The sequence below is a fragment of the Numida meleagris genome, chromosome 7, assembly GCF_002078875.1.
Source record: "Numida meleagris isolate 19003 breed g44 Domestic line chromosome 7, NumMel1.0, whole genome shotgun sequence".
Lineage (NCBI taxonomy): Eukaryota > Metazoa > Chordata > Aves > Galliformes > Numididae > Numida > Numida meleagris.
Window position 1 is genome coordinate 28,460,711 of NC_034415.1, and position 16,312 is coordinate 28,477,022.

At 45.5% G+C, this 16,312-nt stretch overlaps 1 protein-coding gene across 2 annotated transcripts in view; it reads right to left on the reverse strand.

Moving 5' to 3' along the window:
• The window catches only part of JAK1 (Janus kinase 1), a 52,615-nt gene that overhangs the window by 35,892 nt on the left and 411 nt on the right, over positions 1–16,312 (reverse strand). The window lies entirely within an intron of this gene.

The following is a 16,312-nucleotide window of genomic DNA, read 5'->3' on the forward strand; positions in this document are numbered from 1 at the left end:
TCTCCGGCAGGTCTTTAGAACGTGGAATAGCTGTGGCATTATGAAGGCCAGGCTGCCAACTGCTGCAATCAAAGGCTCATCTAACAGTTGTTACCTGTTTGAAATAGACTAACACCCTGCTGCTCACCTAGGGTTGTTTTCACCTCTCAAGACAACAAAGGTAACCGACAAATGAGTGTTTAAGCACAGGCAGACCTTGCCACAAGCAGCTTGTTAGGCAGGAGCATGGGCTGGGAAGGAACCTGAAAATCAAGTCCACACCTCTGCCAACACCGAAGCAGCAGACGTCAGCAGCCAGCCCACCTGCACCGATCAGCTGACAAACCAGCACGGTGCCTCAAGACGCTATCAGAGATTATGGATTCGTTACAGCAAAAGTGGTAACAATTTTTTGTCAGTAGAGAGCAGAGAACTTAATGAATACCCACCGTCCAGCTTAATTGTGAGTTCTATGTATGGCTCGGCGTGGTGCGCTTGTCACAATCAAGCGAACTGCCGGAGCACATCTTTTGTCAACTACCAGCTATATCCTAGAAGCATCGTGTCAAGCAAACTAAACATTTGCATTCCGATCATTCAATCTTTTGAACAAACACGTCGGCTATTTTTAACCAACCTGATAAACGGAGTCAATTTTACTTGCTGACCTCAGGGTTGTGTCAACAGCGGTTCAAAGGTACTAAGACACGTCAGTGGCTCTAGTGCACAGCACTGAGCAGTGGAGCTTTGTTTTTCTTTCAAGGAGTCCTGTTTGTGTTTTGGATGTTAGAGTTTACACTGCAGATTTCAGAAGTATCCTCTCACTGTTTGGTCACAGAATGACTGAGGCTTGCCATTACACTTACCTGTACTCAGATGGACTCCACAGTGGCTAGCACCTGATACAGAGGTGGGGCAGTGATCAGGATCCCACCCCACACAACAATTTCAATCTGGCAGCCTAAATATCTTTCGGCCTAGAAAGTCTTAGACATCTTCTGGTTTGTTTACCGATCCAATTTAACGCTTCTCCTGAATTTTGGTAGGGCTAAATCATTTCATGTTTATTTATGATTCACTGATTTATCTCTTTAGGGGGCATTTGCTTGTCCTATTTGCACTGCTGTTGCGTGGTAACGTGGTGGTCTCCCCTTTAACAGTGAAATCATCCTCCTATGAGCATCACACAACTTACAAAAGCTGTAAAAAAAAAATTGAGTCACATATACTTTATACTTCAGAATAACAAGTGGAACTCTTTGAAATCTAATGAGATAAGAAGACCGTAGAAAGTAAAAAAAAAAAAAGTCTCTTCCTGCTGAGGAGTCCCAAGGCAGAGCACACACAACAGGTCAGCCTTGCTTCCCAATAGGCCAATGACCAAAAGTTATCTCAATTTTCACAGCCTGAGCAGGCCCAGTTTATCCCAGTTCTGCCAAAGAACCGCGACAGAACCTCGCTCCTTAGCTCCAGTGCCAACGCATAGCTCAATTAACCTGGCTGTGCATTGGAAACTGTCAGCAGCATGAAAAGAAAGTGACTGCCAGCCAGCACAGGGGTTCCACTGCTGCAAACAGCACCCACACTGCACACGCTTCTGCAGCCGCGCCAAGAGCTGAGGATTGCAGCTGCCACTCCTCTGCCGACTTATGTGACAGCAAATCCACCAGCCATGCTCTTGCCCCTTCGCTGGCTGAAGCCCCAATCCTCACTCAGCAGCAGTAAACAGGAAGCCAGCACTGAACTCCATGACACATACGTGCACCCTGAGCAACCTCTGATACTCCTTCCTCCTGCAAATACAGCTGCCAACATCTGTAAAGAGAATACTTCTGTCTGAGAAGAAGTGAGTCAGGGCTGCACCTTACTGGAAATAGAAGCTGCCGGGGTGAACGTGCTGCTTTCCCAGGAAAGGCAGTACTCCCAGGGTAATGTCAACTGCAATCAGAGTTATACTACAGAAAAGCTATGAATTGAACATTCACTGCAGCTAAAACCCAGAAACACTTTTAAAATAGGTCACATCCCTTACAACAGACCTCCACCTGGTGAGGTGGAGAAGCATCCCTAGGTGCCACCATGCGACTCACCACCACCTGCCTCGTGCTGCAGCCGTGCCTCTGCCCACTGGCTGCTAAGGACTGGTCTCAGCACCAATTTACCCACAAAGGGCCAGACTGACACTGTGAGTACTGGGCTGCAGGACTTCCGAAAGCACGAAGCACAACGAGAACAAAAACGATGCCAAGATCTAAGCATCTCATAAGAGGCAGGACTGAAGCCATCGCTCCAGATCAATAAAATAAGCCACTGCCATGAAAAGCAGCTCGAAGACCTAACAGCTTTTAACTACTTTCCTGTAAAGAGCTTAGTACAGTAAATGTGAGTAAGCAAATATTAAAAATAGCTAAGCAGGGGCAGTCTTGTTCAATCGCTGTTAGCAGTGACTCAAACACGTATGACTCACCCTGAGCACCTCCTCCATACCTACTTTCCCAGAGCTGGCTGGAGCTGCTCTCAGTGTATAGACTGGACATGGCACTGCCAGCCCTGGACCTCTGAGATGCGTCCCCACACTCAACACTCCCCATTTAAGTTTCATCAGAATTTGGTACAAATTTGTTGATTTATAAATGACTCATGGGATTACGCTACAGGGGACTGAAAGCCAACACTTAAAAAGGATGAAAAACTAGGAAGTTCTCATAATTAAATCACTCCCAAAAAGTTCTACAGGCAGTTACCAAGCATCTCATTTTAGCAAATACCTTCTAATCCCTCCTTCCCTTCCAGCTGCAGCCATGCTGAGTTACTCAAACATGACCTTCAGAGAAGTCCACACGTTCGATACGCAGGCTGTCTGAACACAGCACCTATGGCAGTCTTTGTTCAAATCACCAAAAATAAGAGAAAAACAAAAAACCCCAAACAGATAAAACCCTTTTAAAGCACATCTTAATGTTACTTGCAGGAGTTTACAGGAAGTACTGGTCACACATAGGGAATTTCCATATAGTTAAGCTTGTAACCTCTATACTTTGACTGTACATTTACAATCAAAACATCAGAAGAGAATGGAAAAGCCATCACAAGGGCTTAGCAGCACTTGTATAATCAAGACTAATCAAGCTACTCACGATTACGATCCACTTAATACTGCATGTACACTATAGGTGGCAATATGTGATCTGGACACTCAATATACATCAGCACTCCTCCAGAACTACTGATAAGCTGAAAAACCACATATACCAAAGTCTTTGTCAGATTTGCAGTAAAATCCTCTGACGTAAATCACCTTATTTTGATACTCACGTATTAAGAGACCGTTAATAAAAGGACCAGGGGAAGAAGAATGAGAGGTCAATGGTAGCAAAGCAACGCACAGTTAGTTCACTGGTACCCAGCCTCCAGAAGCGATGTCGGGTTTTTTTATGACATCCTTACTTCTCACTGACAAAACAACCACAAGCCTCTTCTGAGGCTGAGCATTTTGTGGGGGGACAACATCGAGGGAAAAGCAAATGCACAAGGAGAATCACAGCCCTAAAGCATGCAGAAGAAACACTAGCTATTTTAGGGAAGACGCAGGCTGTGGAGTGCTGTATTTGCACTACTTTGCTAGCTACCGCATGCTTGAATTCCTCCTAGCAACTTCTCTATCATACCGTGTCCAGCATAAAAACAACACCTTCCTGCTCTTCTCTCCGCCAGGAACAAGCCTAAATGACTCGGTTTGGGGGCATCTTCACTCAGAATAAAGTGAAGACAGATGAGCATTACGCCCAGACTGACCCATTTGCTCGGCTATCAAACAGCATTTGTCTGCTTCCAAAGCCAACTGGGGCTCACAGCGATAAACTCCGAGCTCAAGCTGTCAAATCAGAAAAACAGGAACTGTGCTCAAGAGCTGGGGTTTCGTATTTCCCCTTTTCAACTTGATACCAGAACTAACAATATATTTGGCATCTAAGAGACCACGAGACTTCAAGTGCTCTGAATTCAGGGAGGGGAGGAAGAGGCACACTTGAAAACAGTTCTGTTGTGAAGTCAGGGCTCTAATTTTTAATAGAGAGAGTTGTCTTCATACGGCACTTACTCCTTTTTGTAGTTCTACGAGTGGCAACAGATGGAGAGTGAATACAGCCCCAGAGCAGGAGGGATCACAGGGAGGTCTGGTTCTGGTTTCCCACTGGAAAGTTGGGAAAGGGGATGGAGGGAAGAAGAGAAGGAGAGGTAAAGTTTGAGGAGATGTCCAACACAGCTCTCCCCTATTTTTTCATGCTGTGGTGCAATTCTGTGCTTTACAATTACAAAGCCTGAATTTCAGAACTGAGGACTACTGAGAAAATGGACTGTTAGCAGCCAGCTGGGCATCACCTGCTTCGCTCCAGGTCTGCAGCCAGACAGCATGCAAACACCACCGTGCTGCTGTTCTGAGGAAACACATTTTGCTTAGCACTTCCTGCAAAGTAATGCCCAGGGAAAAAGCTTAGGGGTGCAAGACTGGTTGTCCAAGTGCACTTCTGTAGAAGCCAATAAACAAACCAGGAGGTGCACAATGCACGTGCCACCAAACCCAAGCTCAGTGCTCTAAGATGGCTGCCTGAGCCTCGGCTCTAAATACTTCTAACCATAAAAGTACTTCCTTTTTTTCTGTCTTGAGAATCTAGATTGGTTGGGTTGGAAGGGATCTCCAAGATCATCTCGTAGCAGACCCCCAGCTTTGGGCAGGCTGCCAACTACTAGGTCAGGCACCAGCTTGGGTGCCTTGAGCACCTCCAGGGATGGGGCACGCACACAAGTAGCTTAAAAATTTAATTGTAATTAACATGCGGGAATTTTACCAAAACCGTCACGTTCTATTATGCTGCTGGTTTATTCTAATGTGCAAATATCCCCAGCCTTACTCTGCTCAGACCCTTCAAGAACCTGCCATCCCATACCAGACATTGGTCATCCTTCACAGCAGCACCCTGGAATGTTAGGCAGACCAGAAGCTTTGCTCCAAACCACTGTGCCAAAGGGCTGCTACTCCCTGAAAAGCCAACTCAAAATGCATAAAACTTAATGCATTAGAACCATAATGCTGGGCTAAATTCAGAATGTAGTTAAGAGTCGACCAGACACACGGGCTACCCATCTGTAACTTCATCAAGTGCTCGACGCTTTGGAAGGTTTTCTCTGAAAGGGAAAACATGTCAGTAAACACTAAGCAAACAGTAGTTACATTAAGCAGGTGTCTGAATTGAAGAGACTTCAGACCGAGCAAACTCACAGCAAGTAGTTACAACTGATCTCGATGCTTTATTCCTAAATAAAAACCTAACCTCGCTGTAATTCCTGCAGTAACTGGGAGGTATCACTCCTCCAGCAGCTTTCTTACACAATCTGAGATTCATCACACAAACTTCAAAGGGAAGAAATACACGGTTTCTCAAATTATTCACCAAAATCCTTCCCCTGCGTCTCACAATCCAGAAACTTGGCCAGAACCAAGCTGTAGTTCTGCCACGCCGTTCACTTTTACAGTGCTAAACAAAATATGTTCTACTCTAAACACATAGAAGTTGTACTTTGTTTTTTAGGTATGCAACTCTTTTGTATATGCAGTGGTTATCTTTGATCTGCAAGGTTACTTGCTGTTAAAAACAGCATGCTGCCCTTCACCATACCATTTAAGACCCAATCTTTCTTTGCAAATAGAAAAGAAGATTCCTTCATTATTAAGGGGAGATAAATCCAAACCCCAGTGTGCTGTAGGTCTGTAGATATTTAACAAGCCACTCGTGCAGAACCTGTCACCCCCATGTCAGTACACAAACACCACTGTGAACACCACCTCTGTCTCTGAACGCTGCCCAGGGTGCTCCTGGTACCAATGCTTGAGTGTCCTGGGGACTGCAGGAGTCACATTGAAACCCAGCTTACAAACCTACAGAATACCTACATCCTTGCAGGGCTCCAAAGCAGAAAGTGTTGAGGGAAGAGGGGATTTTGGCACGTCCCACAGTTTCTCCTTTTCCACTCCAAAAGGCATCTTACAGCAACATGCTGCGGGGAGCCACGGGAAACTGTTTCTGGAGATGTGTCTGATGGTTTTGGCTGCAGCAGGAGAGTCATGCACGTGGGACGAGGGTGCTCACGCAGTGCCCGCCCCACCTCCGCATTGCTCCGCTCCTTTTAAACCAAAGACTTCAGCAGAAAAGAGGGTCTCGATAACGCTTGTCGAAAGAGCTCATTCACAATTTCATTTCTTTTTTTTAAAGTACATGACACCCATAGCCATGAGATCCTCAGATTTCTCATTTTCAGTTTTCTCACCGAGACAATGGAGAGCCGACCCTCAGCATCCATTCGCTTCCAACCAGCCCTTCTCAGTGCACAATTAGTCTCTCAGCATTAATCACTTTTGAACAAGATAGGCAGAAAACACTCAAGAACAAGTTCACCTGAATGTAAGGAAAAGATCAAAAGCTCTTCCCACAAAACTACCAGGAGAACAACTCAGTTCCTAACATCTGCAAAGAGAGAAATCTGCCTGCTCCTATTTCACTGCCAACCATAGCAAGGAAGGCCAGGGCACACTCAGAAGAACAGCTCCACACTTCTTTGTTTCCTTTGATGAGAACAGAAGACCTGATTTGTTAAGTGTACATCACAAATACCTGACCTTTCTTTTTTTTTTTTTTTTTTGCAAGAAATTTTGACAGCTAACAGAGTGACAAGAAGCCACTGAAATCAGGGCACAGGGCTTCTTTTAGGCTGCTTTTTCTGCTAGTTGTTATCATATATTTAATCCAGCCACCAGAAAAATGCTCCAACAAAGCCTCTGGAACAGCCACCCTGTCATTTTAGCTAGGAACGATGGATGTTTGAGAACTGCAGAAGCCACAAAAATAGTTTTAGCTCTTGTCAATTCTTTTCTATTTATTATAACAAAAGAGCCAACAGGTGCGGCACGGGGAACTGAACAAGCACGTCACAAACCAGGCTCTGAGCACCTGATGGCGCTGTGGGCAGCCCTGTTCATTGCAGGGGAGTGGGACCAGATGGCCTTTAAAGGTCCCTTCCATCTCAAACGATTCTACCATTGCATTTTTATAGGTATTCCAGTACAGAATCACTCCTGACTCGCTATGAGTACTTATTCCTTTGAGGTCTGAAGCAAAAGAAATCACTCCAGCAACAAAACCAACTACAGAACATTAGGCTTCGCTCTGGAAGAAATTCCGTTTTGTTCGTATATCAAAATAAAAATAGAACTGTTTGGTGCACAAAGTAAGCAGTACCTGTTTTCTGAAGCATAAAGGTGGCATTTGGCATTATCAAAAAGGTATCAGCATCAAATTATTGTTTTCTTTGCCCGCATCTAGTGCCTCTGCCTTGTAACTGAACCATAGCTACAAAATCATTATTTGAAAAGGAAAAGAGCACAGAATTATAGCAAAATTAGTTGGACTGAGCTCTTTCCCACCATGCGTTACTCATGCTCACACATGGAAAAATACACAAGCTCATTTTTTCAGGTCACGGCTTCTGGAAATGAACAGGAACCAATTCAAATCGAACCACAAAGATGTACCTCAGCTGTAAAAGAAGAGAAATCAATGTGGGATTCAGGATGCAAAAATGAAGTCACAGCCCTACAACAGCATTTCAAAGCGAAAAACGGGTTGCAGAATGCTTTCTTTACTGAAGGAACCTCACCACGCCAGGCTTCTCCACATGACGTGACCTCTCAGGTCAAATTCCCAGTGCGGTCCCTTTGTCACCTACTGATGATCTCTGCTAACATTGCTTTTTTTCTTAAGATTCTGCTTGGAGTTCAGCAGACCAAATGTTAGTGCCTGCCTGCCCCGCTAGAACCCATAGCTGTGTAGGGCCACACGTGTGCATTTGTTAACAAGATTAGAATCAGAAGGTGCAGTACTGCTTGTTCAACTACTCTCAGCTTTAAATCACTACAAGAAAGGATTTTCTTTTAAAGCATAACGCAGTTAAGGCAACAAAAATCACACAAACTTGTATCAAAACCTTTGTCTGAAAGAGAAGAAGCCCCTCCTACCTCTGGAGCTCCATTTTCTTACCTTGATCACTGCATGAGCCTCAACTGCTACAGCACTGAAGCTGCCCACGTTGGAACTCCCTTGGCTTTCCGTGCAGAACCAGAACTGCTGAAAGTGCTTTAAAACTGTGAGCTGAAGTACGTGGTAAGACTTACTTTTAGACAAAGCCATGGAAAAAGATGCTGCAGTCCTAAGAAAAGGCTTTGCCAGCTTCAGCAGAATTCTTGGGAAGAACTGCAGTTTGCATCTCAGCTGTGATTTAAAGGCTGAGCCCGTTTCAAGAACTCGTCCCAAGCTCTGTGGCGTGTAATTACTCTGCAGCACGTAATTACTCCATTCTAATGATATGCACTGATCTGTCTGCACTTCATTTGCTTGGAATTCCAACACAAACTGGAGTTAGAAGGGTGTACGTATACAAGCAAGCGCAGCAATTTATATTCATTGCTAGTTAAACTTTACTATGCAGCTAAGTGACACACAATGGATTGAAAAAGTCCTAGGGTGTTTGTCCAAAGAAAGCAGGAAACAATCTCAAGGCACGCAACAAGGCCATGCCAGCATGGAGAGGGGAAGCCAACACATGCTCCAGAGTTCTCTCCCTATAAAGGCAGAGCCCTGTCACAGGTTTAGAGGATGGCAGGTCCTGACCTCACCACATAAAATTAATTTAGTATACAGAGCAAGAGGGTGGTTCTGTGTGCTTCCCTGCATGCTAAATGACACACTGTGTATACACAGGGGTGCCAGTTAGCTCCAGAAGAAACCTACTTCATGCATACAGGGCCGTACGAAGTTGAACTGCTTCCACTTCAAGGCATGCTGGTGCCCCACAAGCAGGATTTTCACAACACAAAGCATTCAAGTTGAAACATCCCTGCAGAAAGCAGGGGAGGGAGCTGATGGGAAGCCATCTGCCCCAGAGCAGGCAACCATCCAGAGCACCTTGCTCAGCTGGAGGGGTGACATGCCACAACAGGAGAGCATTAGGATAGGACCCTGTGGCCTGCAATGTGAAACCAAAGTCTTACCAATACCCCTGCAGCGCTGCTTCCCTCCTCCTTCCGCATGCACATAGCAAGCCAAGGAAAACATTGCCTCGTTTTTCTCTTCATTCGACAGCAAACTTGTAAGGACACAGTGCAATAAGATCTGGAGACACCTTTACTGCTTTCAGTCAATACCAGCAAAGGGTGAACAGTGAATGTGTACAGCACAGCAACCGACTGGATCTTAGCTCTCAGGCTGCACTCACATATACTCAGTATTCAGGATTTAAAAGTTGCTTTTTAAAAAAATTATTATTAAAGTGAAGCAAGCCCTCTGCTTGCCAGTGTCTTATACAGATTTAACTTGTCTGTTTTGCAGTCACACGTACAGGAAGTTGAAGGAACTGAAAAACCACCAAGATTTTTTTTTTCCTGTAACTTGGCAGAAGATCACTGTTCTTATTTTGTAAAAATTAGCTTTTTTTTTTTTAAATCAGCTATCCCTAAGTGTCCTTTCACTTGCTAAGTGCACCTTTGACAGTAGTGAAGTCAAACCTATTCTCTCCTGTATTAAATGAAGATATACTTACAAAAAAGGTGCTGCTGACCACATATTACTACAAAAAAAAAAAAAAGAGGTGGCATAAAACCACACAAACTGATTTTTTTTCCAGATAATGCTGGAGGTAAGACAAAGGCTTCCAGGCAAGAAATCAGGCAGGCAATGCCCATGCCAGTGACAGACATCTACATAAAACACAACCATCGGGCCACAGGGGGCTTGTTCTGAACCATCAAAAAACCAACCTGTGTCTTCCACAAGGGCAACGATACGCAGCACCGACAGAAGTTTGCTTGGCAAGGAGCAGCTACAACCCTACAAACCAGCAGGGATCAGACAGACTCGTTTGCTCTGACCCACCATCGCTTCACAGCTGCACCAACTCTTCACTATTGCCTGTCTCTTCAAAGACAGAGTTAAGAGACTTTCTAAAAATCAAACTGTAACAGTCAGCTGAAACACATTTAAGCCACTCTCTGCCTAAACAAGGCACAGATGTTTCTAATAGAAAAACAGTTACAAGTCATGAGGGCACCTCACTGCTTCAGGTGGTGATAACGACCACCAGCACCTGTGGTCAGCTCTAAGGGCAAACCACCTCCAATCACTTCAGCTTTGGATATGGGGGAAGACAGCAAATGCTGAGTCCTGGAATTGCAGCCATTACCGCACCAAAACCATCAGTTGCACTTTTCTCTTCCTTCAGCTTAATTCCCTGGTGTACAGAATGCCATCGATTCCAAGGAGAAAAGACTGGATTAATGGGGGAAAAACTACTTGAAGTTTCCACTAGGAAAGTAAGAGGGGGGATGAGGTAGCGAGGGGTGTTCACCCTTAGGGTGCTATTAGCACCCACTGCTCAGCTGGAGTCACCAAAACACCAGCTGGGGCTACTCAAAACCAGAAGAGCCAAACACAGAGCTCCAAATCTGGGATAAAACACAGCAGGAGCAAAGCAGGAAATGAGCAGAGTTGGAATTCCCAGAGAGATGGCAATGGCACTTGATGCTCTTTGTGCACATACTTGAAAAGGCATCCAAATGAGCAGAAAACAAGATTTCCTGCAGCAAGATGTGGTCACCAGGAAATCTGCTTGGTAACTTACCACTGCCCTACTGCAAGTACTATCAGTGGGAAGAAAGCCATTGATCCTAAATGGCTCTCAAGTGGAAAAATGAGAACAAGAAATAAGGGCAGAAGATTCACATAAGGAAAGGAAAAAAGTTTGATACAAATGCAACAAATCAGTGGGAGGAAAAAGCAAAAAGGAAAGGACAAACAGTGAATTGCACGTTGTTTTTTCAGAGGGGTAGGTAATCCCTATAGAGCAGAGAGCTCCAGCACAGGTCAGGGAGATATAAGAGGGACAAGAGAAGCAGGTGCACACAGGTCAGACTTGCCAGCTTACCCATCTGGTTTCTTTTGAACTTTTAAACTCTCTAAATACATGGGCTCTGACAATTTCAAAATTATTATCTGTTTTGCCATGCTCTGAGGAAAAGTGAAATACAGAAACACTCAGGAAGTGAAAGGTTATGTCTTGTGCATCTTCAGTAAACATGAAAGAGTGTACAAGAAAACCATAGTGTGAGCTGTAAACTGCAAATGCCAGCTTGTAAACGTTCTTGATCAAGTCTCAGAACCGAGACTTCCTTTCCACATGAGACCACTGACTTCTGATGTGAGAGACGCTGACATTCTTGGGACAACAACAAAAAACCCAACAAGAAAAGACCCACCATGCAAACCAGCACGTTCAAATATAGAAGTGTGAGCCTAATGCAACGCTTGAGCTAGTTGGTACCTTTTGTACTTCTTTTTTTCTTTTCTTTTTCTTAAATAATTAATGCCCCACAAAGCAATACAGCATTATCAAAAGCCAAAAACTTGCTTTGCAAGTATTAAATGCTGGTAAAATCCAGAGCAGCGAAGAGACGGACATCTGTGGATGGCAAGCAACAGGAAGCTGTTTAGACTGCACAAGTGCCAAGGCCTGTAAGGTTTGTTTTGTTTAATATATTGCTTTGTGCTCCGACTGTCTCAAAAGGGGTATAAAAGTTCGGCCTGCCAAATTCATTTCCTGAAAAACTGAATCAACATACAAACACATTTCTCACAGCCCACCCCCTCCTCCCTCCCTCCCCTGCCCAAGCCGCAGATGCAGCAACTTGGTCTGCTCCATCCTCCTTAATTAAGGCAGTAAAAGGCTTACTTACGGGGACAGGAGCATTTTTTTATATTTCAAAGTGAGCTGCTGAATCCCAGAACAAGGTGTTGCACTAACAGCGATCCAAGCCTGCACAGAAATCACGATGCCAGAGGTCTGGAACTCCACAGGCCGGCAGGTTTCAAGCCCTTTGTCTCAGCCTGCAAGCACCTGTGTATGCACAACAGTCCCAGAGCTGCCCTCTCCGCCTCAGGTGCAGCAGAAGAGCAGCACTGATTGCTGCCCGAGGCAGAGGCCTCTCTGCTGGAGTAGCAGCCTCTGGAGTCATGGTTTATAAGAAACCAGCAGGTCATTTCACAGGAGGAAATAACAAATGTCTGCACCACTCCTCCTTTATTTACAGCTGAAAGACGTTCAATACTTTGATCTGCAAGGAGCTGCGCTTGCCATACCACGTGGGAGATAATTCAGTGGCAGCAATTACTGTTGGACAGGAATTTTGACAAGAGTCGATATTACCTCAATATATGAAGAAGAAATTCAGCATATCCACGCAAGTCTGGGGCAGAAATACATTGTGGGAACAAACAGGCTGCTTAGCCAAAGTTAGGCACAGCTGAAATTAAAACAAGGGACTTGGAACCCACGCCAGGGCTCCAAAACCCCCACCAACGCTACATTATATGCTTATCCATCCCATTCTTATCTCCTTGAGCCTTCCCATCTCCTCCTTGTGCGTACACATGCAATGCAAGTCTTGACTCATGGCAAATCTTCTATGCTGCAAAACCCAGAGATGATAGTACTAAACGCTGAGTTGATTCAATTTAACAGCAGATCCTCCTTTAGGCAACAGAGCAGCTTAACAGAGAAGCCTAGAGCACCTCGCAGAACACGTCCACCAGAGGTGCACCTATGCTGGATGGGTTTCCTGCAGCCAGCCACTGCATACAGCTTGTTCTCTGCTCACGAGCCTTCTCCGCTCCTCCAGGAGCTCGGCAGCTCTGGCAGAACAGCAACTTGGTGTTTCTGGAGGTGGCTAGCAGAGCTGCTGTCTGAACACCATCACTAGCAACGCTAACCCTCTTCCTCCAATACAACCCATTTTCCTCCCCTTTGGTAGCTGCAAGCACACTTGTTCCTCACCTTAGTTCTCCTGGTAGGTTCCTCCTCAGACCAAGGCTGCAATTTGATGATTCTTTCATCTCCATCCTTCCCCTTCGCTCAGGATGACATGCACATCCTGAACTTTTCTGTTAACTTTCTGTTTTCAGTCCTTCCTTTATTTCCTATTTTTTTTTTTTATCTCTCACATCGCACAAGGAAAAAAAAAATCTAACCAAAAAACGTGTGACGGTTATTTCAAAACAGTGAGTATTAATAGCCATCATCACATAACACACAAAGAGACCTTTGTTTTTACTATCGATATCAAAAGGATGGCAAGAGGTAGTTAGGGAATTACACAGAATGTGAGAGATACAGACTATGCTTTTCCATGTACGAAGCTGCTCCTTGTGTCACTTACATGGTTACTTATAAAATCAGTTCGGGGGGGGAGTAATTCCTGCCAGAAAACCCATTTGAAGGCTTATAAGGCCTTCAGCTACCCTCATCATGAGCAATTAAAATCTCAGGACCTGCTCCTTAAAAATCCACCTGTTCTAAACCAGCCAGGACGTTACAACCACTACATCGCATTTCCCACTTGCCCCCTCCAATCTGAACCAAGAGAAAATGCAACCAGCATGCCCCAAGGAAAGCAATATTACCTCCTCAGACCACCCCTGAGTCATCAGCACTTTTCAGTGCTGTCTCAGTGCTTCTAAAGGATCAGGTGAATGGGAAAAACAAAATGCTGCACGGGATACCCAGTGTCCTTTACTGACACCACAGCAATAGCTTAATGCAACAATTTAGCTGCCCAAAGTGATACACTTTCCTCCTTGATGAGGTTCCAGCATTTTTCGTTTCCTCCAACCTGCCAAAGTGAGCATTATCAGCCCTTGAAAAAGCTTTCCCTGCAGAAGGCAGGCTGAGGGATTAGCTGACAGAATGGTGTGCTGAACAGTAAAAGCCATTTTCTGCCAGTTTGGCAAGTGTTTGCCATTATCAATACCTGAAATCCAATTGCATCTTAAGTGCTTTAGAGACTCCAAGTGCATTTACAGGAACAATGCCTGATTGGTAAGAAACTACAAACTGTTGGACAGGATACAAAAGAGCAAATTGCATATTGCCAGTTTATAACAAAATGCTTTATTCTGAATCACTTTTTAGCTCCTGTTGTACATGACGTGAGTCAGGAACCAAGACCAAACTGTCTTTTGCCTGAACCCCCGTTTCTTATCACGTTCTCTAGTTTATGGGTCCTGTTAATGACCCTTTTCAGATCTAAATACAAAGCAGTCTCAAGGGTTTGTTTTCATCTACAAAAGTTTTAACTTCTCAGAACAACTCAAACACCTTCCTCTTCACATAAACACACAGCACAGCTCTTCCTTGTGCAACTGATGCCCAACGCATCACCCAGTTGAGGATTCTCCATTTGACTTCGTGCTGTATTTTGAAGCTCTTCCTCATACCGCAGCGAGCAGCTGCCAGGTGCCAGGAAATCCAAAGCCAGGTCTGCAGGGGAAAACCATGCTTCACTGTGAGCCAAGGGTGGGCGAGGAGGAACAGGGTACAAAGAGTTTGTGAAACCCTCCTGTCTGCAACAGCATGCGTCACGGCAAAGTGCTGCCAGAGAACACTCAAAGGTTTTACTCCTCTGCACAAAAAGGGAAGCTGGCTTCTGTGGATTTAGGTTTTTATCTGCAAGACTGAACCACTACAGAAGAGTTTGCCTAAACTTACCCTACTTGTAGCGCTTACTCCTCCAGCAAAGAGGCCTGGATTACCTCCAGTCCTTCCAGACTTGAGGTAGAAGAGTTAAATTAATTTTAAACTGTGGACTCTAAGAAAAAAAAATGAGTTGAAAAGGAATGCTGATTTTACCACTGAGGTTCTACAGTGAGCGCTCAGGTACAGTTCACCTTATGCTCTGCAACTGGAGCAGGTTTGCTTTCCAAAGATTTGTATCAGATATTCTCTCCAGGTTCTGCTTCTCATTCGTTTCCTAAATTCATACAGCAGACGAGTCAATGTGGACATGCAGAAAGATCACATTCCCAAACAGTTCTAGATTTACACAATCTGCTTCTCAAAAAGGCCAGCTCAAAAGATTTTCACAGAGCAGAGACATCCAGGAGTTAACAAGCTCAGATCTATTCCAGCTCCATGTTTATATTCGAGAGCAAATTTAGACCCACTCACTCTGGTTTTTTTACAAGTTTTTCACCTAACCATCCCCAAAGGTCAAATGCCTGCAGCTTTGCTCTGTACGAGCACAGTACGTGCTCTGTCCCACTGGGCTTTGGGGCAAGCAGCTTGCAGATAAGTAGACAAGCAAGATATTCAAAGAGAACCAAATTGCTGTAAATGTATTTAGAAAAGTGTAAAATCTGCCTGTGATAGCTGTACTGTTTAGCACTGCAGATGCTGCAGCATAGGCTTGCTCTGACCTGCTGGCTGCTCAGCGTGCCCTGAGCCAGCTCTGTTTCAAAGCACCTGTCCCACAGTGTTACCTAGCACAGACCCACACCAAGGTGCAACTTCCTGCGCGTTTTAAAAACAAGTGCCAGAAGGAAATGCCTCCTGCTCCTCATATATGGTCAAAACAGAACCGAACAGCTATCTTCTGCGCTGGTGATCAAAGCAGCACCAGCGTACACGCGTTCTGCTCCAGGATATCTCTGAGCATCTTCTCCCATCAAGAGTTAAACCGGGGCAACTGGAGTTAAATATAAGCACTGATGCAACCTGGGAGGACTCCCAGTCTCCCGCACACAACGTGCTCCAGCCTCCAAGCAGAGCCCTGCTCCCCATACCACATTCCCAGCACCTTCCTGCCTTATTTTCAGCAGGGAGCTGAGGTTTTGTTTCAACAGAGCCAGGCCTGGCCTCTCCTGCCGCAGCCGTGTGGTCCTTCTGCCACTAACATAAACGGCCCAGCAGCGGGGTTGGCATTCAGACCCTTGTTTCCCGACTCTCCCCGTACAGGAGCTCTCTACATGTGTTTTTACAATCCCCAATTCAACAAGATGGCCCGAACCACAGAGACACACACCAGAACGGCGGGGAAGGTGAGAGCGGGGGAACGAGCACGGCAGGGAGGAGGTTTGACAGACGTCCAAGAAGCGCCTCTATCTCCGGCACAGGGACAGGCACCAGATCAAGAGCCGGGCCCGTATCTGCCCGCCCGAGCCCTGAGCTCGCACAGAAGCGCAACCCAGTGATATCTCCGGGGAACTCCGCTAACCGAAGCGAACCGCGGCCCGCCGTGAGCCCAGGGGGGTGCGAGCAGGAGCACCCGGGTATTTTCAGCTTGACTCAGCGCGCAGCTCCAGCACCGAGCTCACCCCATCCGCTCCTCTCCCAACACCGCCCCACTTCCTCCACCGCTCCAACGCAGCGGGGTCGAACCCTCGGAGCGCGGCCTGCCGGC